Source organism: Propithecus coquereli, unplaced genomic scaffold (genome assembly GCF_000956105.1).
Source record: "Propithecus coquereli isolate 6110/MARCELLA unplaced genomic scaffold, Pcoq_1.0 Scaffold85, whole genome shotgun sequence".
NCBI lineage: Eukaryota > Metazoa > Chordata > Mammalia > Primates > Indriidae > Propithecus > Propithecus coquereli.
The window spans coordinates 193,556-200,806 of record NW_012154729.1 but is presented as its reverse complement, the minus strand read 5'-3'; the positions used below and the strand labels follow the sequence as shown (position 1 = coordinate 200,806).

At 41.1% G+C, this 7,251-nt stretch overlaps 1 protein-coding gene across 3 annotated transcripts in view; it reads left to right on the top strand.

Moving 5' to 3' along the window:
- The window catches only part of ANO4 (anoctamin 4), a 405,605-nt gene that overhangs the window by 285,797 nt on the left and 112,557 nt on the right, over nucleotides 1–7,251 (top strand). The gene's annotated exons all lie outside the window — the stretch shown is intronic.

Genomic DNA, 7,251 nt, shown 5'->3' with positions numbered 1-7,251 from the left:
ATTTAGCTTCTTTACAGCCAAATCCATCCCACTTTTTTTTTTTTTAATGAGACAGAGTCTTGCTCTGTCACCCTGGCTAGAGTGCAGTGGCATCATCATAGGTCACTACAAGCTCAAACTCCTGAGCTTGAGCCATCCTCCTGCCTCAGCCTCCTGAGTTGCTGGGACTACAGGCACATGCCACCATTCCCAGCTAATTTTTCTATGTTTTGTAGAGACAGGGTCTTGCTCTTGTTCAGACTGGTCTCAAACTTCTGGGCTCAGGCAGTCCTCTCACCTTGCCATCCCAAAGTGCTAGGATTACAAGCATTAGCCACTGTGCCTGGCCCCATTGCATTTCTATTCAAATGAAGAATCATCTTATTGCTGATTTCTTTCTGGCCAAGTGTTTATACAAACTGAGCCAGCTGTTGCCTGTAAACTTGGGGAACCAAGATCATGCTGGTCTTCCAAGAAGATGGTGTTCATTGCTCACTAGAGTCCTTTGTTTTTGAGCTCCATTCTCCATTCTCTTTTTTCTATACATGTTGACATTAAAAAGAGTTTTATAAAAGACCAGGAGTAGAGTAGGCAGAAAAATGAAACTATACTACACACAATTTTCCTTGACCTTCACAGTCCAGCAGGCAGGAAAAAAAAATTTCATGTGGTGAGACCTTGGGCCCATTAGTATTTCGGAAATGCATTGTGTTGCCTCTTGGGACATCTCTTCCTCCTCAGTCTTTAGGTTCCTTGGCTCTGCTAGGATGTTATTTTAAATTGTACAGCAGTAAATCACTTTGGCATTCATTTGAGGCCACCTTGATTCAGTTTCTCAGATTCTAATAAGTGCCTTCTGAAATCTGGTCCTTTGCTCCGTGACTCATGGATAATGCTGTACAGTTTTAAAAGGATAACCTGTAGACCTTTCTTCTAAGTGAAGTATTGCAAGAATGGAAAAACAAACCCCACATGTACTCACTATTAAATTGGAGCTAATCAATTAACACTCGTGTATATATGATAGTAAAACTCAGCAGAAACCAAGCAAGTGGGAGTGGAGAGGAGGTGATGGGTAAATTCACACCTAGCAGGTACAACGCATGCTATCTTGGCGATGGGCACATCTATCACCTTGACTCAAACTGCACAAAAGCAATTCATATAACCAAAACATTTGTACCTCGGTAATATTCTGACATAAATAAATAAATAGATAGAGAGATAGATAGATTGATAGATAGATAACCCATTTGAGGCGTCCAGTGTTGCTTCTGTTTACACAAAAGGATCTCCCACCCTGCAATTCTCTGTAGAAACTTCAGTTGACTGAAAAACTGTTAGTCTTGATTCTTTATGTCACATGATGCTTTATGAGGTTGACAAAACAAAGATAAGAAATCAGTAAGTAAGTACTAAATTTCAGTTTGTGATTTTTCTTTTTTTTCCTGTTTTTCCATTTATACTTAGCAAAACTGTACCTTAATCCCCCTTTAAAATTAAGTCTTTTTAGGAAAGACTAAACTAAGTAAGTTCTAAGTAAACTCTTAAATACCTGAAGCTGATATTTGGAACTGAAACTTTCTTTGAATGGTGTCTTAGCCCAGACACCATTGTCTTGCTGCACAGAATACCTGAGGCTGAGTAATTTATAAAGTAAAGAGGTTTATTTAACTCATAGTTCTGCAGGCTGGGAAATACATGAAGCATAGAGCTGGCATCTGCTTGAATTCTGGTACGGGCTTTTGTGCTGCCACATAACATGGCAGATGTCAAAGGGGAAGTGAAAACCTGCTAAGAGGCAAAATTCGAGGGGTGTTTTGGCTTTGTAACAACCTGCTCTCTCAGGAACTAATCCATCCCCACAAAAACTATTCCAGACTTGCTAGCACAAGAACTCACTCACTCTGGTGAGACCAAGCCACCCAGGAGAGCAGAGACCCTAACACCTCCTGTCAGGCTCCCCTCCCAACACCACCACATTGGGGATCAAAGTTCAACATGAATTCTGATGGGGACAAATAGACCATATCCACACCATAGCACATGGGTTTAAATGTTCCAAAAATGTCATTAGGAAGTATATGGCATGTGATAACAAGCCTGCTGATGAATTGCCCCTCATTACTTAGCTTCGATTCTGTAGTCCATCGTCATGACCACTCACTCACATGTACCTAAATTCTCTCACTGCTTCATTCCTTTGACTTATTTGCCTGGAAAAGGCTTGACCTTGATTAAACCTCACCTTCTTTGTGCCTGCACCTGAGTGGTTGAATGTTCTGACAAAAAAAAACATGCTAACTGGTTCACTTTAAATCATGACCACAGTCTCAGATGGGTACCAAAGAGAGCTCAGTCAGCCTAGGAGTTTTGCTTTCTTCCTCTCTGTAACAATTAAGTCATTTTCCTTCTCCTTCCCTCATTCTCTAGCCCCCTTCTTTCAATATTTCATTCATTCTTTCTTTCTTTCTTTCTTTCTTTCTTTCTTTCTTTTCTTCCGTCTTTCTTTCATTGATTCATTTTTTTACATTTTAATCATTCAATTAATGTCTAGTGCCTGGCACAATTCTAGGCCCTTGGGATACATCAGTGAACAAAACAATGAGCCCCCATTCTTGTGAAGCTCACATTCTAGTGGGGAAGACACTGAACAGTAAACATAATAAATAAGTAAACAGCACAATATGTTAGAAGGTGATAAACAGTATGGCAAAGGAGAAAGTAAAACAAAGTATGGGTGTCATGGTGCTGGCGATGAGGGGATAGTCATTCTGAGTAGGATGTTGGGTAGGGGGCTCACTGAAGGTGACGTGTGACAGCAGCCTTGGCTAGGTGGGGAGCCGGCCCACTTACTTCACACTGTCGTCTCTCCCACTCCTCAACTCTCTCACCTCCTTTTTCTGCACCTTCCCCGCCCCCAAGCACAAACAAAGGCTCTGCTGCTAACCTCGCCTATACTTTGAGAGAAAAATAGAAGTAATCAGACAGAATCTTCCATAACTCTCCCCACACTGTCCGTCTTTCCTCCTGTTACTACGCAGGAAGTGTCTGCACTATCCCAGGAGCTCTTCTATTCTTCTCTGAATTTCCTCTCATTTCACCTTCTCAAGGATTTTGCTCCTGTGATTGTTTTCTCTCTCTCCTGTGTCATCAGTTTTTCCCCTCTACTCAGTCATCACAAACATGCTTCTGGAACTCATATCTTAAGGAGAAAAATCCTTTGACCCCCATAATCTCTTCTGACCACCACTCCATTCCTCTTCCACATTTCACAGAAAAACGTCCCAAAAGTTTTCTAGTGTCGTGTCTCCATCTCCTCACGTACCATTCTCTCTTCCACTATTCAGTCTGGGCTTTCTCCTTCACCATTCCACAGACACTGCTGTTATAAAGGTCACCTATGAACAAGTCCGGCAGTCACGCCATCTCCGTTATCTTACTGGCCTTAACAGCAGCTGGTAAGGAAAGGGTGGATCATTCTCTCCATAAAAGCATTCTTCCCTTGGCTCTGGAGACATCTCATGCATTCCTGGATTTCTTCCTTCTTCATTGGCCCTTTCTAACCCCCTTTGCTCACCCTCCTCTTCCGTTTGATCCTCAAGTATTAGGGGATCTTTAGACTTGATCCTGGGTCCTCTATATTTATATATTATAATATAAATGCATTTTACATATATATATGTAAAACATATATATATATGTAAAATCCCTGTAAAGTATGCAAGAGGAGTTACATCAACATTATGCCTATGAGGAAGTAATATGAGTTGAGGTATAATCTATCAGTTATATTTCTCTGTTATCAAAAATCATATAAGCCCCATTTCTTGACTTTTTTTTCATGATCTTTAGGTAACAACACTTGGTAGACTATGCCACTGCCTGCACTGTGGCATCCTCTAATTTGGATCAGCATTTCACCAAGAGATAAATATAACAGACACAGGAAGGATGTCGTAACCTGTTCCAAGTGCATGAGAGAGTATTTCCAAAGTTAAATTGCTTCTTCACTAGCAGAAGACACCCAATTCTTCTATCCTTTCTGGGTCATGCTTATTTCATGGCTGTTAATCACTGCAGCTCACTAAGGGCATAATGATTCATGGATTACTGACTGGGTCATAACTGTGAATAGTTATCAATGGGTTGATCATTTGTGATAATAAAAACAAATAACTATGGTGATAAAGTTGTCCCTAAGTTCAGCTTATCTCATATACCATCTTGAAGGAACATGGAAAACATTTATGATGGTCTGTAACGAGTGAAAGGACTTCTGGAGTTTTAGAGATCAGAACTGGCATTGCTTACTTCTAAGGAGAGACATGGTACTGCATGATGGGAGTATCCACAAAGGGAGCATTTTCTCTCCCAGTGAATATTGGACCAATCTCTGTTCATATCCACCACAGTGTTTGCAGTTAGTATAATAGTTGCTTTACTGAATTGTGAGTTTCCTGAAATCTAGGACCATGTCTTAGCCTCCTTTATATCCCTATGATCAAACATAGTGCCTATGTACTAGGAAACATAGTACATAGTAGTTAGGATTATCTTTAGATGTTTGTTGAATGACTTTATGAGTGGTCGTGTTGTAAGGCAGATATAACATTTGTTTTCCATAATATTAATAGATCTACTATTTCCCTAAGAAGGTGATAGAATAAGTTATTCTATATCAGTATGAATTAATTAACACTACATATCAGATATAATCCCTCTTCCTAGTGGTCTTGTGGACAGATGTGGGCATATGACTACTTCTGTCCAATGAGCTGGGCACGGAAGTGGTATGTGTCCTTATGAGACCCTCTGAGCTCTGCCTTCCCTCTGGTAGAGTGACCCATTAGCATGCATCACTAAGCCACTAAAGTTAACTGACCTGCAATGGACATGTAGCATGAACAAGAAGTAAGCCCTTATCATAGCACTAGCCAATAGAAATACTGTAATTTAAGATTCTCTAGTAACCACATGTAAAAGGTAAAAAGAAACAGATGAAATTAATTTTAATCATGTATTTCATTTAATCCAATAAATCTAAAATATTATCATTGCAACATGTAATCAATATAGAAATTATTGAGATATTTTACATTCTTTTTTTTTTTTGCATGTGTGCCAGGTCTTCAGAATCTGGTGTGTACTTTCCGTAGACAGCACATCTCAATTTGAACTAGTTAAATTATAAGTGCTCAGTAGCTGCATGTGGTTAGAGGCTACAATATTGACAGTACAGCTGTACTGTTTTAAGTCACTGATATTGGGAGTTTATTTGTTGCTGTGGCATAACTTAGTCCATCCTAACTGCTACCCCAAACATTGATTTTCCTCCAACACTCTGATGAAGCTGAGTTTCCTAGGCTTGATAGAGGGATCACCAGGGTTGATACAGAGTAAGCGAGAGTATGTTGCATCAATATTCACTTATTGGCAGCACAGAGAACCTGTGATGAAATGTGTGAAGATTCGTGCTCAGCACTGGACATTGCCCGATTGTGGCTTAGAGGAGGGTTTACTTGAGTTTCTTACGAATTTACCCACATTGAAACTTATGTGGTGGCAATAAGATGAATTTTTTTTTCTGTATAGTAATAGTGTTTTAACAAAGTAACCAATAATGTCAGAAAGCTACTCATAATCTAGATCCCAAGATGTTTATAAATGAATTTAAGAAGGATTCATTCTCAAGGACTATGTGCTTAGCAACATACTGGGTGTGGGGATACAGCTGTGGAGAAGCTGTACAGTCTTATGGAGACAACAACGAAATATATAATTACAGCATTAATTAATTGAAATATGACCTGCATTGCTGCCAAAGAGATGACTTCAAACTTAGAGGCTCAGGACAGCCTGTGTTCCTGCTCCCATAGCTTTTGTGGGTCAGGAGTCCAGGTATAGCTCAACTGGGTCCTGCTGTCAGGGGCCCTAGAAGGCTGCCTCCAGGCTGTCAGCCAGGCTGTGTCCCTTCTAGAGCTCAAGGTCCTCTCACATGGTTACTGGCAGACATTAGTTCCTTGTAGTTATAGGACTTAGGTCTTCATTTTCTTGTTGGCTATCAGCCAGGAACTATTCTCAGCCTCTAGAAGCCCTTCAAAATTCTTTGCCCTCATAGGTCTTCTCACAACATGGCAGCTTATGTCTTCAAAGCCAGTAGGAATCTCTGACCTCTAGACTGTCTTTTAAGGACTTATTTGATGAGTTCTGGCCAATCCAGGATAATTTCCCTTTTGATAAACTCAAAGTCAGCTGAGGAGTATACTAATCATGGGAGTGGCATCTCTTCACCTTCACAAGCTCTGCCCACACTTGAGCAGTGTTTATGTACATGGGGGTGTGTACAGGGGGTGGAAGAGGGGATGTGAATCTTGGGGACCATCTTAGATGTCCACCTGCCATGCGACTTCAGACCTGAAGGAGTGGGAATTTATCAGGCAGAGAAAATAGCATGTGGGAAGACCTTCAGACCATTAGAGGCTTGGCAATTTAGAAAGAAGAAGAACGAAGTCTGGTGTGGCTGGAGCCCAGAGAGAGGAAAAGATAAAGGAGCTGCAGAGGTCATTTTAGTGATTTTGTGGAGAATGCATTTTTAAAGATGTCTCTGATGTCATTGAGAACACACAAGTCAAGAAGGCAGTGGAGGGAGGCCAGCATGAGGCTGCTGCAGTATGCAAGACAACAGATGATGGTGGCTTAAAGGAGGGTGGTGGCAATAGAGATGGAGAGAAGTGGACAGATTTGAGAGGAACATAAAAGGGTGACTTCCTAAGACTTGGTAATTAATTGGATATGGCATAAAGAAAAAACGACTCCTGGACTTGAGCCACTGGGTGGCTGGTTGTGCCATTTCCTGAATCTGGGGGCACTGAGAAGAAGAACAGTTTTGCCAGAGAGGTGGGTCAATTTTAGACACATTGAGTCTGATGTGCCAATGAGACAACGAGGATAGGTATCACCTTGGCCATTGGCTGAGCTGATCTGGAACGCAGAAGAGAAGTCTAGGCCGATGACATGAATCTTGGAGATGTCAGATGATAGGTAACATCTGAAGCCATTGGGAAGGGATGAGATCATCCAGGAATGACAGATAAAATGAGGCCAGAGCCTGGAGGACCCCCACTTAAAGGTCTGCTGAGGAGGAGTGGCCGTTCACACACCTATTTCCTGTTGCTGACACTAATGTCATCTTCATGAATATCGTGATCATCTATAAACATACAGTATCTCAGAGGCTTCTCTCCACCAGAGCACTGTGTATGTGCATGT